The sequence below is a fragment of the Tursiops truncatus genome, unplaced genomic scaffold, assembly GCF_011762595.2.
Source record: "Tursiops truncatus isolate mTurTru1 unplaced genomic scaffold, mTurTru1.mat.Y mat_scaffold_827_arrow_ctg1, whole genome shotgun sequence".
Classification (NCBI taxonomy): Eukaryota; Metazoa; Chordata; class Mammalia; order Artiodactyla; family Delphinidae; genus Tursiops; species Tursiops truncatus.
Window position 1 is genome coordinate 1 of NW_022983425.1, and position 20,049 is coordinate 20,049.

General features: G+C 53.3%; 2 long non-coding RNA genes across 2 annotated transcripts; one reads left to right on the plus strand and one right to left on the minus strand.

The window, feature by feature from the left end:
• Nucleotides 1-5,473: 5,473 nt before the first annotated feature.
• LOC141277790 (uncharacterized) lies at nt 5,474-13,463 on the minus strand. The gene is made up of 4 exons (XR_012329633.1): nt 13,379-13,463; nt 10,828-10,909; nt 8,133-8,214; nt 5,474-5,538 (listed from the first exon to the last, which is right to left on the minus strand). It is a non-coding gene; the product is annotated as an uncharacterized lncRNA (long non-coding RNA).
• On the plus strand, nt 8,005-13,427 carry LOC141277791 (uncharacterized). Its single transcript, XR_012329635.1, has 3 exons — nt 8,005-8,172; nt 10,714-10,867; nt 13,265-13,427. It is a non-coding gene; the product is annotated as an uncharacterized lncRNA (long non-coding RNA).
• Nucleotides 13,464-20,049: the final 6,586 nt, after the last annotated feature.

The window sequence follows — 20,049 nt, forward strand, 5'->3', positions numbered from 1 at the left end:
GAAGGTTTGGGCGGGGGGGCGGCCTTTGCGGAACAGGCAAAGAACACATTGCAAGCTCACACAACACTACACACACACAGCACGCTTGGGCCTCGTGTTCTCTTCCAGGTGTTTGGACCAGAGGGCACTTTCAACGGAAGCTACAGAAGACAGACAAGGAATGTCCAAGCTGTATCCTAATGCCCGGAGGGCTCGCCTAAGAGCAGGAGGCGCTTTCCCTTACCTGTGCTCAGTGTCAGACGTGATCTCTCTCTATGTCCAGGGTGGTCCTAGCTGGATCCCAGAGCACTCTGCACACAGAATCTGTTTGGAAACAGAAAAGAAAGGGTTTTCTGATTTTCTGGTCCTCGAGGAAGAGAGAGAGAGAACTCCAGAATTTCCTCTCTGTCGGAAGGAAGCATTGACTTGATCAGTGGCTCCACATGAGGAACTCACAGGAGAAGTCAAGCATAGGAGAGCCACACCTGAAGGGAGCTCTAGGCCACTATCCCTTTTCGAAGAGCCCCAGGCCTACACTCACACACCGAATCAGCCAGCAGCCGTTGGTACGGCGGGACCCTTGGCTCCTGGACACCAGACTTACATGGAGTCATCTGAATCCCACGAAAGGGACCTTCTCGGTCTCCTTTTCATGCATTCAAACACACGCACCCAAACACACTCTACTTACTTCTTCGAATACCTGCCTAAATGGCCATGAGAGAGAAGAGTGGTGAGAAATGGTTGCTTTGCGATGTGGGCAAGTAGTATCAATCACGAGCCTGGCAAAACCGGGACGGGGAGTGGCGTTAGCGTACGTGTTCGGATTCCTGGACGGGTTACCGTAAGGCTTCGGGTAAGTATGTTGTGAGTGGGCTAGGGGTGAGGGTGATAGGAACGGGGACGCTTTAGGGGTCCAGGTTCGGGCACGCAGAGGGGGACGGGGACCGTGGCGGGGGCAGGGGGAGGGGTCCGAGGACCTGGCGGGGGACGCCTTAGGATTGGGGACGGGGACCGTGGCGGGGGCAGAGGGGGAGGGTCCGAGGACCTGGCGGGGGTACGCCTTAGGATGGGGACGGGGACCGATGGCGGGGGCAGATGGGGGAGGGTCCCGAGGACCTGGCGGGGGACGCCTTAGATTGGGGACGGGGACCGTGGCGGGGCAGAGGGGGATGGTCCGAGGACCTGGCGGGGAAGCCTTAGGATTGGGGACGGGGACCGTGGCGGGGGCAGAGGGGGAGGGTCCGAGACCTGGCGGGGGACGCCTTAGATTGGGGACGGGGACCGTGGCGGGGCAGAGGGGGAGGGTCCGAGGACCTGGCGCGGGACGACTTAGGATTGGGGACGGGGAACCGTGGCGGGGGCAGTCTGGGCACGACAACGGGACAGGCTTACGGTCAGGTTACGGAGAAGGCTGAGGGTGAGGGTGAGGGTGAGGGTGAGTGTACGGTCGGGGAAGGGTTTCTGGTTAGGAAGGATATGGTTTCGGGTCCAGGTCCGGGTCCGGGTACGACAACGGGTCAGTGTTAGGGTCCAGGTTAGGAGTAGTTCAAGGATCAGGGTCCAGGTTAGGGTCCGGGTTAGTGTACAGATTAGGATGAGGGTACGGTACGAGTTAGGGGAAGGGCTTTTGGGTGGGTTTAGGGTTCAGGAACAGGTCCGGGCACGACAACGAGTTAGGCTTCGAGTCCTCGTTAGGGTACGGGTACGGGAATGGGTACGTGTGAGGGTACAGATGAGTGTTCGTGTCTGGGTTAGCGTAAGGTTGAGGTTCTGCTGAGGACGAGGGAAGAGGGGGTTCAGGGTCCAACAAGGGATTTGGGCTAGGGGACGGGTTCGGGTCTGGGGTATATGAAGTCTAGTGGTTAGGGTAAGGACTAGGGTTAGCGTTAGGGTTACGCAAACGGATTACGCTGAGGGTAAGTGTTAGTGGAGGGTTTCGGCTTAGGGGACGGTTAGGCTTAGGGATCGGGCTCGGTTTAGGGGACAGGTTAGGGTCCGACAATGTGTTAGGTGTAGGGTACTGTTTGTTTGTTAGTGCACGAATTCGTATGAGGGGACGTGGTAGTGGACGGGTTCGGAGTAGGGTTAGGGAACGGGGACGACAATGGGTTAGGATGAGGGGACGTTTTAGGCTACGGGGTAGTGTTTGTTTGTTAGTGTGTGGGTTAGTATGAGGGTTACGGTTGAAGGTACAGATTCGGATCCAAGTTAGGGTAAGGGTTAGGGGATGGGTTAGTGTGAGTGGACGGGTTCGGGGAAGGGGAGGGGAAGGGTTCCAGTTAGGGGACGTACTAGGGACGGGTTCGGGATCAGGCTTGCTTCAGGGGACGTGCTAGTGTGAGTGTATGAATTCGGATTAGGGTAAGGGAACGGGTATGGTGTAGGGTCCAGTTTAGGGTCCGACAGTGGGTTAGGCTTACGTTGCGTTTTAGGTTACGGGTTCGGGTAGGGTGGAGGGTAGAGCTCAGGGTAGGACAACGGGTTAGGGGACGTGTTTGTTTGTTAGGGGACGGCTTCGTGTTAGTTAGTCAGTCAGTGTACGGGATGGGATGAGAGGAGGGGTTAGCGGAAGGTTTGGGCGGGGGGGGCGGCCCCTTTGCGGAACAGGCAAAGAACACATTGCAATCACACACACACACACACACACACACTTTGGGCCTCGTGTTCTCTTCCAGGTGTTTGACCAAGGGGCACTTTCAACGGAAGCTACAGAAGACAGACAAGGAATGTCCAAGCTGTATCCTAATGCCCGGAGGGCTCGCCTGAAAGCAGGAGCGCTTTCCCTTACCTGTGCAGCAGTGCAGACGTGAATCTCTCTCTATGTACAGGTAGGTCCTAGGCTGGATCCCAGAGCACTCTGCACACAGAATCTGGTTGGAAACAGAAACAGAAAGGGTTTTTCTGATTTTCTGGTCCTCGAGGAAGAGAGAGAGAGAACTCCAGAATTCTCTCTGTCGGAAGGAAGCATTGACTTGATCAATGGCTCCACATGAGGAACTCACAGGAGAAGTCAAGCATAGGAGAGCCACCTGAGGGACTCTAGCCCACTATCCCTTTCGAAGAGCCCCAGGCCTACACTCACACACCGAAGCAGCCAGCAGCCGTTTGGTACGGCGGGACCTTGGCTCCTGGACACCAGACTTACATGGAGTCCATCTGAATCCCACGAAGGGACTTCTCGGTCTCCTTTTCATGCATTCAAACACACGCACCCCAAACACACTCTACTTACTTCTTCGAATACCTGCCTAAATGGCCATGAGAGAGAAGAGTGGTGAGAAATGGTTGCTTTGCGATGTGGCAAGTAGTATCAATCACGAGCCTGGCAAAACCGGACGGGGAGTGGCGTTAGCGTACGTGTTTCGGATTCCTGGACGGGTTACCGTAAGGCTTCGGGTAAGTAAGTGCGTGGGCTAGGGTGAGGGTGAGGGAACGGGGACGCTTTAGGGTCCAGGTAGGGCACGGCAGAGGGGGGACGGGGACCGTGGCGGGGGCAGGGGGGAGGGTCCGAGGACCTGGCGCGGGACGCCTTAGGATTGGGGACGGGGACCGGGCGGGGGCAGAGGGGGGGGTCCGAGGACCTGGCGGGGGACCCTTAGGATTGGGGCGGGGACCGTGGCGGGGGCAGAGGGGGAGGGTCCGAGGGACCTGGCGGGGGACGCCTTAGGATTGGGGACGGGGACGTGCGGGGGCAGAGGGGGGAGTCCGGGGACCTGGCGGGGGACGCCTTAGGATTGGGACGGGGACCGTGGCGGGGGCAGAGGGGGAGGGTCCGAGGACCTGGCGGGGGACGCCTTAGGATTGGGACGGGGACCGTGGCGGGGGCAGAGGGGGAGGGTCCGAGGACTGGCGGGGCCGCCTTAGGATGGGGACGGGGACCGTGGCGGGGGCAGAGGGAGGGTCCGAGGACCTGGCGGGGGACGCCTTAGGATTGGGGACGGGGACCGTGGCGGGGGCAGAGGGGGAGGGTCCGAGGACCTGGCGCGGGACGCCTTAGGATTTGGGGACGGGACCGTGGCGGGGGCAGGTCTGGGCACGACAACGGGACAGGCTTACGGTCCAGGTTACGGAGAAGGCTGAGGGTGAGGGTGAGGGTGAGGGTGAGTGTACGGTCGGGGAAGGGTTCTGGTTAGGGAAGAGATATGGTTTCGGGTCCAGGTCCGGGTCCGGGTACGACAACGGGTCAGTGTTAGGGTCCAGGTTAGGAGTAGTTCAAGGATCAGGGTCCAGGTTAGGGTCCGGTTAGTGTACAGATTAGGATGAGGGTACGGTACGAGTTAGGGGAAGGGCTTATGGTGGGTTTAGGGTTCAGGAACAGGTCCGGGCACGACAACGAGTTAGGCTTCGAGTCCTCGTTAGGGTACGGGTACGGGAATGGGTACGTGTGAGGGTACAGATGAGTGTTCGTGTCTGGGTTAGCGTAAGGTTGAGGGTTCTGCTGAGGACGAGGGAAGAGGGACGGTTCAGGGTCCAACAAGGGATTTGGGCTAGGGGACGGGTTCGGGTCTGGGGTAGTAATGAAGTCTAGTGGTTAGGGTAAGGACTATGGTTAGCGGTTAGGGTTACGCAAAACGGATTATCGCTGAGGGTAAGTGTTAGTGGAGGGTTTCGGCTTAGGGGACGGGTTAGGCTTAGGGATCGGGCTCGGTTTAGGGGACAGGTTAGGGTCCGACAATGTGTTAGGTGTAGGGTACTGTTTGTTTGTTAGTGCACGAATTCGTATGAGGGGACGTGGTAGTGGACGGGTTCGGAGTAGGGTTAGGGAACGGGACGGACAATGGGTTAGGGATGAGGGGGACGTTTTAGGCTACGGGGTAGTGTTTGTTTGTTAGTGTGTGGGTTAGTATGAGGGTTTACGGTTGAAGGTACAGATTCGGATCCAAGTTAGGGTAAGGGTTAGGGGATGGGTTAGTGTGAGTGGACGGGTTCGGGGAGAAGGGGAAAGGGGAAGGGTTCCAGTTAGGGGACGTACTAGGGGACGGGTTCGGATCAGGGCTTGCTTCAGGGGACGTGCTAGTGTGAGTGTATGAATTCGGATTAGGGTAAGGGAACGGGTATGGTGTAGGGTCCAGTTTAGGGTCCGACAGTGGGTTAGGCTTACGTTGCGTTTTAGGTTACGGGTTCGGGTAGGGGTGGAGGGTAGAGCTCAGGGTAGGACAACGGGTGAGGGGACGTGTTTGTTTGTTAGGGGACGGCTTCGTGTTAGTTAGTCAGTCAGTGTACGGGATGGGATGAGAGGAAGGGGTTAGCGGAAGGTTTGGGCGGGGGGGCGGCCCTTTGCGGAACAGGCAAAGAACACATTGCAATCACACAACACACACACACCACACACACTTTGGGCCTCGTGTTCTCTTCCAGGTGTTTGACCAGAGGGCACTTTCAACGGAAGCTACAGAAGACAGACAAGGAATGTCCAAGCTGTATCCTAATGCCCGGAGGGCTCGCCTGAAAGCAGGAGGGCGCTTTCCCTTACCTGTGCAGCAGTGCAGGACGTGAATCTCTCTCTATGTACAGGTAGGTCCTAGGCTGGATCCCAGAGCACTCTGCACACAGAATCTGGTTGGAAACAGAAACAGAAAGGGTTTTCTGATTTTCTGGTCCTCGAGGAAGAGAGAGAGAGAACTCCAGAATTCTCTCTCTGTCGGAAGGAAGCATTGACTTGATCAATGGCTCCACATGAGGAACTCACAGGAGAAGTCAAGCATAGGAGAGCCACCTGAGGGACTCTAGGCCCACTATCCCTTTTCGAAGAGCCCCAGGCCTACACTCACACACCGAAGCAGCCAAGCAGCCGTTTGGTACGGCGGGACCTTGGCTCCTGGACACCAGACTTACATGGAGTCCATCTGAATCCCACGAAGGGACTTCTCGGTCTCCTTTTCATGCATTCAAACACACGCACCCAAACACACTCTACTTACTTCTTCGAATACCTGCCTAAATGGCCATGAGAGAGAAGAGTGGTGAGAAATGGTTGCTTTGCGATGTGGCAAGTAGTATCAATCACGAGCCTGGCAAAACCGGGACGGGGGAGTGGCGTTAGCGTACGTGTTCGGATTCCTGGACGGGTTACCGTAAGGCTTCGGTAAGTAAGTGCGTGGGCTAGGGTGAGGGTGAGGAACGGGGACGCTTTAGGGTCCAGGTTAGGGCACGGCAGAGGGGGACGGGGACCGTGGCGGGGGCAGGGGGGGAGGGTCCGAGGACCTGGCGCGGGACGCCTTAGTTGGGGACGGGGACCGTGGCGGGGGCAGAGGGAGGGTCCGAGGACCTGGCGGGGGACGCCTTAGGATTGGGGACGGGGACCGTGGCGGGCAGAGGGGGAGGGTCCGAGGACCTGGCGGGGACGCCTTAGGATTGGGGACGGGGACCGTGGCGGGGCAGAGGGGAGGGTCCGAGGACCTGGCGGGGGACGCCTTAGGATTGGGGACGGGGACCGTGGCGGGGGCAGAGGGGGAGGGTCCGAGGACCTGGCGGGGGACGCCTTAGGATTGGGGACGGGGACCGTGGCGGGGGCAGAGGGGAGGGTCCGAGGACCTGGCGGGGGACGCCTTAGGATTGGGGACGGGGGACCGTGGCGGGGCAGAGGGGGAGGGTCCCGAGGACCTGGCGCGGGACGCCTTAGGATTGGGGACGGGGACCGTGGCGGGGGCAGAGGGGGAGGGTCCGAGGACCTGGCGCGGGACGCCTTAGGATGGGGACGGGGACCGTGGCGGGGCAGGTCTGGGCACGACAACGGGACAGGCTTACGGTCCAGGTTACGGAGAAGGCTGAGGTGAGGGTGAGGGTGAGGGTGAGTGTACGGTCGGGGAAGGGTTCTGGTTAGGGAAGAGATATGGTTTCGGGTCCAGGTCCGGGTCCGGGTACGACAACGGGTCAGTGTTAGGGTCCAGGTTAGGAGTAGTTCAAGGATCAGGGTCCAGGTTAGGGTCCGGGTTAGTGTACAGATTAGGATGAGGGTACGGTACGAGTTAGGGGAAGGGCTTTTGGGTGGGTTTAGGGTTCAGGAACAGGTCCGGGCACGACAACGAGTTAGGCTTCGAGTCCTCGTTAGGGTACGGGTACGGGAATGGGTACGTGTGAGGGTACAGATGAGTGTTCGTGTCTGGGTTAGCGTAAGGTTGAGGGTTCTGCTGAGGACGAGGGAAGAGGGACGGTTCAGGGTCCAACAAGGGATTTGGGCTAGGGGACGGGTTCGGGTCTGGGGTAGTATGAAGTCTAGTGGTTAGGGTAAGGACTAGGGTTAGCGTTAGGGTTACGCAAACGGATTACGCTGAGGGTAAGTGTTAGTGGAGGGTTTCGGCTTAGGGGACGGGTTAGGCTTAGGGATCGGGCTCGGTTTAGGGGACAGGTTAGGGTCCGACAATGTGTTAGGTGTAGGGTACTGTTTGTTTGTTAGTGCACGAATTCGTATGAGGGGACGTGGTAGTGGACGGGTTCGGAGTAGGGTTAGGGAACGGGGACGACAATGGGTTAGGATGAGGGGACGTTTTAGGCTACGGGGTAGTGTTTGTTTGTTAGTGTGTGGGTTAGTATGAGGGTTACGGTTGAAGGTACAGATTCGGATCCAAGTTAGGGTAAGGGTTAGGGGATGGGTTAGTGTGAGTGGACGGGTTCGGGGAAGGGGAGGGGAAGGGTTCCAGTTAGGGGACGTACTAGGGGACGGGTTCGGGATCAGGCTTGCTTCAGGGGACGTGCTAGTGTGAGTGTATGAATTCGGATTAGGGTAAGGGAACGGGTATGGTGTAGGGTCCAGTTTAGGGTCCGACAGTGGGTTAGGCTTACGTTGCGTTTTAGGTTACGGGTTCGGGTAGGGTGGAGGGTAGAGCTCAGGGTAGGACAACGGGTTAGGGGACGTGTTTGTTTGTTAGGGGACGGCTTCGTGTTAGTTAGTCAGTCAGTGTACGGGATGGGATGAGAGGAGGGGTTAGCGGAAGGTTTGGGCGGGGGGGGCGGCCCTTTGCGGAACAGGCAAAGAACACATTGCAATCACACACACACACACACACACACACTTTGGGCCTCGTGTTCTCTTCCAGGTGTTTGACCAGAGGGCACTTTCAACGGAAGCTACAGAAGACAGACAAGGAATGTCCAAGCTGTATCCTAATGCCCGGAGGGCTCGCCTGAAAGCAGGAGGCGCTTTCCCTTACCTGTGCAGCAGTGCAGACGTGAATCTCTCTCTATGTACAGGTAGGTCCTAGGCTGGATCCCAGAGCACTCTGCACACAGAATCTGGTTGGAAACAGAAACAGAAAGGGTTTTCTGATTTTCTGGTCCTCGAGGAAGAGAGAGAGAGAACTCCAGAATTCTCTCTCTGTCGGAAGGAAGCATTGACTTGATCAATGGCTCCACATGAGGAACTCACAGGAGAAGTCAAGCATAGGAGAGCCACCTGAGGGACTCTAGGCCCACTATCCCTTTTCGAAGAGCCCCAGGCCTACACTCACACACGAAGCAGCCAAGCAGCCGTTTGGTACGGCGGGACCTTGGCTCCTGGACACCAGACTTACATGGAGTCCATCTGAATCCCACGAGGGACTTCTCGGTCTCCTTTTCATGCATTCAAACACACGCACCCAAACACACTCTACTTACTTCTTCGAATACCTGCCTAAATGGCCATGAGAGAGAAGAGTGGTGAGAAATGGTTGCTTTGCGATGTGGCAAGTAGTATCAATCACGAGCCTGGCAAAACCGGGACGGGGGAGTGGCGTTAGCGTACGTGTTCGGATTCCTGGACGGGTTACCGTAAGGCTTCGGGTAAGTAAGTGCGTGGGCTAGGGTGAGGGTGAGGGAACGGGGACGCTTTAGGGTCCAGGTTAGGGCACGGCAGAGGGGGACGGGGACCGTGGCGGGGGCAGAGGGGGAGGGTCCGAGGACCTGGCGCGGGACGCCTTAGGATTGGGGACGGGGACCGTGGCGGGGGGCAGAGGGGGAGGGTCCGAGGACCTGGCGGGGGACGCCTTAGGATTGGGGACGGGGACCGTGGCGGGGGGCAGAGGGGGAGGGTCCGAGGACCTGGCGGGGGGACGCCTTAGGATTGGGGACGGGGACCGTGGCGGGGGCAGAGGGGGTGGGGTCCGAGGACCTGGCGGGGGACGCCTTAGGATTGGGGACGGGGACCGTGGCGGGGGCAGAGGGGGAGGGTCCGAGGACCTGGCGGGGGACGCCTTAGGATTGGGGACGGGGACCGTGGCGGGGGCAGAGGGGGAGGGTCCGAGGACCTGGCGGGGGACGCCTTAGGATTGGGGACGGGGACCGTGGCGGGGGCAGAGGGGGAGGGTCCGAGGACCTGGCGGGGGACGCCTTAGGATTGGGGACGGGGACCGTGGCGGGGGCAGAGGGGGAGGGTCCGAGGACCTGGCGCGGGACGCCTTAGGATTGGGGACGGGGACCGTGGCGGGGGCAGGTCTGGGCACGACAACGGGACAGGCTTACGGTCCAGGTTACGGAGAAGGCTGAGGGTGAGGGTGAGGGTGAGGGTGAGTGTACGGTCGGGGAAGGGTTCTGGTTAGGGAAGAGATATGGTTTCGGGTCCAGGTCCGGGTCCGGGTACGACAAACGGGTCAGTGTTAGGGTCCAGGTTAGGAGTAGTTCATAGGATCAGGGTCCAGGTTAGGGTCCGGGTTAGTGTACAGATTAGGATGAGGGTACGGTACGAGTTAGGGGAAGGGCTTTTGGGTGGGTTTAGGGTTCAGGAACAGGTCCGGGCACGACAACGAGTTAGGCTTCGAGTCCTCGTTAGGGTACGGGTACGGGAATGGGTACGTGTGAGGGTACAGATGAGTGTTCGTGTCTGGGTTAGCGTAAGGGTTGAGGGTTCTGCTGAGGACGAGGGAAGAGGGACGGTTCAGGGTCCAACAAGGGATTTGGGCTAGGGGACGGGTTCGGGTCTGGGGTAGTATGAAGTCTAGTGGTTAGGGTAAGGGACTAGGGTTAGCGTTAGGGTTACGCAAACGGATTACGCTGAGGGTAAGTGTTAGTGGAGGGTTTCGGCTTAGGGGACGGGTTAGGCTTAGGGATCGGGCTCGGTTTAGGGGACAGGTTAGGGTCCGACAATGTGTTAGGTGTAGGGTACTGTTGTTTGTTAGTGCACGAATTCGTATGAGGGGACGTGGTAGTGGACGGGTTCGGAGTAGGGTTAGGGAACGGGGACGACAATGGGTTAGGATGAGGGGACGTTTTAGGCTACGGGGTAGTGTTTGTTTGTTAGTGTGTGGGTTAGTATGAGGGTTACGGTTGAAGGTACAGATTCGGATCCAAGTTAGGGTAAGGGTTAGGGGATGGGTTAGTGTGAGTGGACGGGTTCGGGGAAGGGGAAGGGGAAGGGTTCCAGTTAGGGGACGTACTAGGGGACGGGTTCGGGATCAGGCTTGCTTCAGGGGACGTGCTAGTGTGAGTGTATGAATTCGGATTAGGGTAAGGGAACGGGTATGGTGTAGGGTCCAGTTTAGGGTCCGACAGTGGGTTAGGCTTACGTTGCGTTTTAGGTTACGGGTTCGGGTAGGGTGGAGGGTAGAGCTCAGGGTAGGACAACGGGTTAGGGGACGTGTTTGTTTGTTAGGGGACGGCTTCGTGTTAGTTAGTCAGTCAGTGTACGGGATGGGATGAGAGGAGGGGTTAGCGGAAGGTTTGGGGGGGGGGGCGGCCCTTTGCGGAACAGGCAAAGAAAACATTGCAATCACACACACACACACACACACACACTTTGGGCCTCGTGTTCTCTTCCAGGTGTTTGACCAGAGGGCACTTTCAACGGAAGCTACAGAAGACAGACAAGGAATGTCCAAGCTGTATCCTAATGCCCGGAGGGCTCGCCTGAAAGCAGGAGGCGCTTTCCCTTACCTGTGCAGCAGTGCAGACGTGAATCTCTCTCTATGTACAGGTAGGTCCTAGGCTGGATCCCAGAGCACTCTGCACACAGAATCTGGTTGGAAACAGAAACAGAAAGGGTTTTCTGATTTTCTGGTCCTCGAGGAAGAGAGAGAGAGAACTCCAGAATTCTCTCTCTGTCGGAAGGAAGCATTGACTTGATCAATGGCTCCACATGAGGAACTCACAGGAGAAGTCAAGCATAGGAGAGCCACCTGAGGGACTCTAGGCCCACTATCCCTTTTCGAAGAGCCCCAGGCCTACACTCACACACCGAAGCAGCCAAGCAGCCGTTTGGTACGGCGGGACCTTGGCTCCTGGACACCAGACTTACATGGAGTCCATCTGAATCCCACGAAGGGACTTCTCGGTCTCCTTTTCATGCATTCAAACACACGCACCCAAACACACTCTACTTACTTCTTCGAATACCTGCCTAAATGGCCATGAGAGAGAAGAGTGGTGAGAATGGTTGCTTTGCGATGTGGCAAGTAGTATCAATCACGAGCCTGGCAAAACCGGGACGGGGGAGTGGCGTTAGCGTACGTGTTCGGATTCCTGGACGGGTTACCGTAAGGCTTCGGGTAAGTAAGTGCGTGGGCTAGGGTGAGGGTGAGGGAACGGGGACGCTTTAGGGTCCAGGTTAGGGCACGGCAGAGGGGGACGGGGACCGTGGCGGGGGCAGGGGGGGAGGGTCCGAGGGACCTGGCGGGGGACGCCTTAGGATTGGGGACGGGGGACCGTGGGGGGGGCAGAGGGGGAGGGTCCGAGGACCTGGCGGGGGACGCCTTAGGATTGGGGACGGGGACCGTGGCGGGGGCAGAGGGGGAGGGTCCGAGGACCTGGCGGGGGACGCCTTAGGATTGGGGACGGGGACCGTGACGGGGCAGAGGGGGAGGGTCCGAGGACCTGGCGGGGGACGCCTTAGGATTGGGGACGGGGACCGTGGCGGGGGCAGAGGGGGAGGGTCCGAGGACCTGGCGGGGGACGCCTTAGGATTGGGGACGGGGACCGTGGCGGGGGCAGAGGGGGAGGGTCCGAGGACCTGGCGCGGGACGCCTTAGGATTGGGGACGGGGACCGTGGCGGGGGCAGGTCTGGGCACGACAACGGGACAGGCTTACGGTCCAGGTTACGGAGAAGGCTGAGGGTGAGGGTGAGGGTGAGGGTGAGTGTACGGTCGGGGAAGGGTTCTGGTTAGGGAAGAGATATGGTTTCGGGTCCAGGTCCGGGTCCGGGTACGACAACGGGTCAGTGTTAGGGTCCAGGTAGGAGTAGTTCAAGGATCAGGGTCCAGGTTAGGGTCCGGGTTAGTGTACAGATTAGGATGAGGGTACGGTACTAGTTAGGGAAGGGCTTTTGGGTGGGTTTAGGGTTCAGGAACAGGTCCGGGCACGACAACGAGTTAGGCTTCGAGTCCTCGTTAGGGTACGGGTACGGGAATGGGTACGTGTGAGGGTACAGATGAGTGTTCGTGTCTGGGTTAGCGTAAGGTTGAGGGTTCTGCTGAGGACGAGGGAAGAGGGACGGTTCAGGGTCCAACAAGGATTTGGGCTAGGGGACGGGTTCGGGTCTGGGGTAGTATGAAGTCTAGTGGTTAGGGTAAGGACTAGGGTTAGCGTTAGGGTACGCAAACGGATTACGCTGAGGGTAAGTGTTAGTTGAGGGGTTAGTCTAAGGGGAAGGGTTAGGCTTAGGGATCGGGCTCGGTTTTAGGGGACAGGTTAGGGTCCGACAATGTGTTAGGTGTAGGGTACTGTTTGTTTGTTAGTGCACGAATTCGTATGAGGGGACGTGGTAGTGGACGGGTTCGGAGTAGGGTTAGGGAACGGGGACGACAATGGGTTAGGATGAGGGGACGTTTTAGGCTACGGGGTAGTGTTTGTTTGTTAGTGTGTGGGTTAGTAGGAGGGTTACGGTTGAAGGTACAGATTCGGATCCAAGTTAGGGTAAGGGTTAGGGGATGGGTTAGGGTGAGTGGACGGGTTCGGGGAAGGGGAAGGGGAAGGGTTCCAGTTAGGGGACGTACTAGGGGACGGGTTCGGGATCAGGCTTGCTTCAGGGACGTGCTAGTGTGAGTGTATGAATTCGGATTAGGGTAAGGGAACGGGTATGGTGTAGGGTCCAGTTTAGGGTCCGACAGTGGTTAGGCTTACGTTGCGTTTTAGGTTACGGGTTCGGGTAGGGTGGAGGGTAGAGCTCAGGGTAGGACAACGGGTTAGGGGACGTGTTTGTTTGTTAGGGGACGGCTTCGTGTTAGTTAGTCAGGTCAGTGTACGGGATGGGATGAGAGGAGGGGTTAGCGGAAGGTTTGGGCGGGGGGGGCGGCCCTTTGCGGAACAGGCAAAGAACACATTGCAATCACACACACACACACACACACACACTTTGGGCCTCGTGTTCTCTTCCAGGTGTTTGACCAGAGGGCACTTTCAACGGAAGCTACAGAAGACAGACAAGGAATGTCCAAGCTGTATCCTAATGCCCGGAGGGCTCGCCTGAAAGCAGGAGGCGCTTTCCCTTACCTGTGCAGCAGTGCAGACGTGAATCTCTCTCTATGTACAGGTAGGTCCTAGGCTGGATCCCAGAGCACTCTGCACACAGAATCTGGTTGGAAACAGAAACAGAAAGGGTTTTCTGATTTTCTGGTCCTCGAGGAAGAGAGAGAGAGAACTCCAGAATTCTCTCTCTGTCGGAAGGAAGCATTGACTTGATCAATGGCTCCACATGAGGAACTCACAGGAGAAGTCAAGCATAGGAGAGCCACCTGAGGGACTCTAGGCCCACTATCCCTTTTCGAAGAGCCCCAGGCCTACACTCACACACCGAAGCAGCCAAGCAGCCGTTTGGTACGGCGGGACCTTGGCTCCTGGACACCAGACTTACATGGAGTCCATCTGAATCCCACGAAGGGACTTCTCGGTCTCCTTTTCATGCATTCAAACACACGCACCCAAACACACTCTACTTACTTCTTCGAATACCTGCCTAAATGGCCATGAGAGAGAAGAGTGGTGAGAAATGGTTGCTTTGCGATGTGGCAAGTAGTATCAATCACGAGCCTGGCAAAACCGGGACGGGGGAGTGGCGTTAGCGTACGTGTTCGGATTCCTGGACGGGTTACCGTAAGGCTTCGGGTAAGTAAGTGCGTGGGCTAGGGTGAGGGTGAGGGAACGGGGACGCTTTAGGGTCCAGGTTAGGGCACGGCAGAGGGGGACGGGGACCGTGGCGGGGGCAGGGCAGGGCAGGGCAGGACACAGGGGGGGAGGGTCCGAGGAAGTGGCGGTGATCTCCAAATCCTGGGAGGGGCCTGACCACGAGAGCCCCGTGAGCTGCTGGGTACCTGCCCAGGTGAGCTCCATGTCCTGGGAGGGGCCTGACCATGAGAGCCCTGTGGGCTACTGGGTACTTGGTAAAGGACGTCAGGTCAGTGAAGCACCTGAAAATATACATCCAGTAGTTCCTAATTCCTACACACTGATGGTCATTCTACCATCCACCAGGACATGGTATTCTGTATTAGACTTAGATGATGTCTTCTTCTGTATTCCATTAGTCCCAGAGTCACAAGAAATTTTGAAGTAGCGAGGAGTCCAGCCGGTCTTATTGGCCACCGTCACTGCAGTGTCTGTAGGTTTTTCTATGGTGACAGTGTGATATACGGTTCCCCCGCCAAGGTATGGGTTAGGATCAGGGTACGGGTTAGGGTATGATTTAGGGTTAGGGTTATGGTTAGGATTAGCATTAGGGAATGGATACAGCTTATGGTACCAGTTAGTGTACGACAACGGGTTTGGTTAGAATCCATGTTAGGGTGTGGGTTACTGTTAGTATACGGGTTAGGATTAGGTTGTGGGTTAGGGGACGGTTTAGGGTTAGGTTTAGCGTTAGGGAAAGGGTACGGATTAGGTCACTGTCTAGGGTACGACAACGGTTTAGGGTTCCTGTTAGGGTTAGTGTTACTGTTAGTGTACGTGTTACAATTAGGACTTGGGTAAGTATAAGGTTTAGGGTTAGGGTTAGGGTACGTGATAGTGTTAGTCTATGTGTTATTATTATGGCACAGCTTAGTGTAAGGTTTAGGGTTAGGGTTAGGGAACGAGTACAGTTTTGGTTACAGTTTAGTGTATGACAACATCAGCCTTTGGGGGTTTATCCAGGCACATTCACCTCTAGTGTATACAAGAGGAACACCACTAGCAGGAAGGTCTGTTTCCCTGGTTACCAGAATGGGGAAAGCAGAAATGCTGCCGCCAAATGGCCGTTGCCTGCAACAGCAGCTTTACAACCTGTGCTGAACGGCACCTCATATGCACAAGTACTCGAGGGCTGTAAATGAAAGCTGCCCTCAAAATGTCTTCAGGAGGTAATGGCCAAAATATTTCAAAATGTGGCACATATTTCAAGAAAACCATTTGAGGAGGTAAGCTGTACTCACAGTTTGAAGAAAAAAAAGGACATGCCTGAATGCTAAATTTCAAGGCATTATGAGACACATGCAAATCCAACACAAAGAGGTATCAGCTCACAGCAGTCAGAATAAAAGTTAGTAGAAAAACTACAAACCATAAATGCTGAAGGGGTTATGGAGAAGTGCATACCCTCAACTTTAAATGGGACATAACCTGGTAAGAGCCATTAATGGAACAGAATGGAGGTGCCTTTACAAGGTAAACAATTTGCTACCATATGATCCAGCGGGCCCTCTACTTGGTCTAAGACCGAAGATGACAGAATTGGAGAGACACAGGCAGGCAAATGTGCACTGCAGCAGTATTACAATAGTCAAGACGTGGAAGCAACCAAAAATTCCATCAACAGGTGAGTGGACAAAGAAGAACTGGTACATGCACAGACCGAATATTAGCCAAGGAAATAAATGACACAATGCCATTTGCAACACCGTAGATGAGTCTAGAAGTAATCACACAACTTGTCGTAAGTCAGAAAGTGAAAGACACATATACTATGATATCACTTATAGGTGTCACCTAAAACTTGACACCAGTGAAGATATTTCCACAGAGAAAGGCAATCACAGATTTATTAAACAAACTTATGATTCACCAATGGAAAGGTGTGAGGATTGGATACATTAAGATATCGGGGTTAACAGAGATATACAAACACAGGTGAAGTATATAATCACCAAAGACCTACAGAATACCAAGGGAAGACTACTCAACATTGTGTCGTAACCTACATGGGAAAAGGATCCAAAGAACAATAGATATATGTGTAAAACCACACATCTTGCACACCTAGAAAAAGCAAAAACATTGTAATCACACTTGCTGTGATAAGAAATGAAAATTAAATTTAAAAAACGAAGAAGTAGTGGGATATAAAGTTAAGGGGCTTTTTCCTGGCACATTCCATTCTAATTTACAACCTAGAACACGACTTTCATTAAGGCTCTGTTGCCCTAATAACCAGATTGGTTAAAGGAGAACTGTGCCTCTTTGTGGCCCTTTCACACAGCAGCAGCTCTAAACCCAGCGATAATGGTTACTTGATATTCAAATAATTCCAGGCTTGTTAATGACACCTGCCCTCTAAATAAATCCGTGGTCACTAAATCGAACAAAAATCTCAAAAGACGTGCATATTTCAAACGACAATTTAAGAGGTCTATTTTATGCACATTTTGTATTCTTTCTTTGTCTCTCTTTTTTGTTAAAAACATGGCACAGTACATGCTCAACATCGGATTAATAGCCATGCAAATCCATCTACAAAAACGTTCACCGCACGCCCGTCAGAACATGATCAACCAGCAAAAAAGTCTACAACTTATAAGATGGGAGGGCTGTTAGAGACTCTGTACCCTCTACTGCTGTGGGCTGTCACCTGGTAACAGACAGTACTGAAAGCAGAATGGAGGTGTGTTTAAAGGTAAAAATTGAGATACCTGTATCCGTTAGGATCACTGATGGGCCTATCACCTTGGTAGTAAGGACCAGAATCAAAGAGACCAGGCTGGCGAATCCTGCACTGCAGCACACAGGTACCATGCGACGACTTGGAAGAAACAATGTCCATCATCAGAAATGCACGAAGAAGAAGTGGTCCGTGTACACAATGGAATATTAGCCATGGAAAAAGCATGGAACAGTGCCATTGGGCACCACCATAGAAGGATCTAGTGATAATCACTCCAATTGAAGTAAAAAGAACTCAAAAGACAGATATCTTATACATAATTATAGGTGTTTACCTAAAAAATGTGAATACCCCTTAATACTTCCAAAGAAGGACACTGACTCATAGTTTCAGAACACCAAACTATGGTTTAACCAATGGAGGTGTAAGGAAGGTATGATTAGGTATGGGGATTACAGAATGTCCTAATCACATAAATATATAATTCACCAAATACCACGGAATACCAGAGAGGTCTAACTCACATTCTGTAATACCTACAAACGGAAAGGATCCAAAGATGAATGGATCGATACTTACATAATAACAGATTCTGTACACCTAGAACACACACACATTTTTATTATCAAAATTTACTCTGATACTAAATAAAAATTATATTTTAATAAACCACCAGGAGTTAAGGAGATACAAGCTCTGGGGGGTTTTGCCCTGGCCCATTCCGCCAATTTGCAGCCTACTAGCAGGATTTCCGGAAGCCTCCTGTGCCCAACAACCCAGAGTTGGAATGTATAATATTGCTGCCACCTTGTGGCCGTTTGCGGCAAGAGCGCTTTAAACCCACTGCTATTGTCACTTAACATTCACAGACTCAGGGCTGTAAAAAGGACACCTGCCCTCAAAAGTCCCTGAGCTAGGGAATGACCAAAATTATTCCAGACATGCAAATGTTTAAAGGGATATGTATGGAGAGATAAGTTTGCACACTCTTCTTCAAAGAAAAGCAAAATGTATAAAAGCTCAACATCAGGAATTATGAGACTCATGGCAACTCTAATCTACCACAGGTTTCACTCACACACGCCAACTACCATCAGCAAAACATCTACAAAACAATACATGGCTGAAAGGGTTAGAGAACTGTGTCTCTCTAGCTGCTGGTGAGATGTAAAGTGGTTACAGCCAATAATGAGAACAGAATGTAGCTCATTAAAAGTAAAAACTGGGGCTTTGCCCTGGTGGTGCAGTGGTTGAGAGTCCACCTTCCGATTGCAGGGGACACGGGTTCGTGCCCCAGTCCGGGAAGATCCCACATGCCGCAGAGTGGCTATGACCGTGAGGCATAGCCGCTGAGCATGCACGTCCGGAGCCTGGGCTCCACAAACGGGAATGGCCGCAACAGTGAGAGGCCATCGTACACACACACACTAAAAAAGAAATGTCAAACACGAGCCACCATTCCATCCAGCAGCCCAATGTTGGGCCTCTCACCTGAGAAGACCGAATCGAGAAGACAGATGCTGCAACAGCTGCCACTGCAGCCGCTTTCACAGTAGCCGAAGATACGGAAGAAGCAACCAAAATGTCCATCAACAGATGAATTGATAAAGAAGAAGTGTCCCATGTACACAATGGAATATTAACCTTGGGAAAACAATGAAACACTGCTCTTTGAGACACCATAGATGAGCCTAGAGATAATCACAGAACGTGAGGTAAGTCGGAAGCAAAATACATATCCTATGATATCACTTATAGGCTTATATGACAACTGACCCAAATGAACTATTTCCACAGAGAAAGACACTCACAGACTTAGAAAACAAATAATGCTTATCTAAAAGGAAAGGTGGAGGGAATGGATAGAATTAGACCAGGTTTACCATACGTGTACAAATGCGTATTAAAATACGTAATGTCTAAAAAGACTCGGCCCATATAGAAACGGAGGTCTACGGGACACTCTTCAATAATTTACATGGGAGGAGGATCTGCACATCATATCTATATATCTATATCTATATATCTATACCATATTCATATATATAAATATAAATATAATGAACAATGACCAGACTGTGTCACCTAGGACAAACACTATTCTAATCATACCCTGAATTAGTAATTCAAACACGCAAAAGAAGTAACGTGACATAAACTCATTGGTTTCTTCCTGGCACATTGCTTCTAATTACAACTGGTAACATGACTTCCAGAAAGGATCTGCTGCCCTAGTAACGGATTTGGGGATGAGAAACGCTGCAGACTTGTGGCCGTTTCCCACAACAGCAGCTTTAAACCAGTGCTAAGGTCACTAAATATTCACACTCATTGCAGCCCTGTAATGACACCTACCCTCAAAAAACCTCCTGGTACGAAAATCGACCGCAAAAATCAAGAGGCAACCTTCCAATAAGACAATTTCAAGAGTTTATTGTACTCACATTTTTTCCTGTTTTTGTTTAACAGAATAAAAAAAAAGGTGTGGAAAGAAAGCTGACCATTAGGAATTATTAAAGACATGCAAATCCAAATTACAAAAACCTATCAGCTCACACCAGTCAAAATAGTCATCAGCAAAAGTTCTGCAAACCATAAATGCTGAAGGGTGTTGCGGAGAAATGCGTACCCTCGGTTCTATGTGGGACGTGGTAAGAGCCACTAATGAAAACACAAATGTAGCTGCCTCGAAAGGTAAACATGAGCTAACCATTCAATCAAGCATTACCCGTGCTGGGCCTATCGCCTGAGAGGATGAGAAATCAAAAAGACACAGGCTGGCAATCTGCACTCCAGCCATATTTTAAACACTGCAACACTTTGAAGCAATGAAAATGTCCATCAACAGAGGAATGCACAAGAAGAAGTGGTCCATGTCAGAATGGAATATTACGACCAATAAAAAATGTAAATTCAATTTAAAAAAAAAAACATAAAAGTCAGGGAGACATCAGCTTTTGTGGGTTTTATGCGGGACACTCCACTTTAATATTTTATAACCAAGGAACACCACGGCAGGAAGGTCTGTTTTCCCTAGTTACCAGAGTGGGGAAGCAGAAATGCTGCCGCCCTCTGGCCGTTACCTGCAACAGCAGCTTTAAAACCTGTACTAATAGTCACTTCATATGCACAAGTACTGGAGGCTGTAAATGAAAGCTGCCCTCAAAATGTCTTCAGGGAGGTAATGGCCAAAATATTTCAATGTGGCACATATTTCAAGAAAACCATTTGAGGAGGTAAGCTGTACTCACAGTTTGAAGAAAAAAAGGACATGCTGAATGCTAAATTTCAAGGCATTAATGAGACACATGCA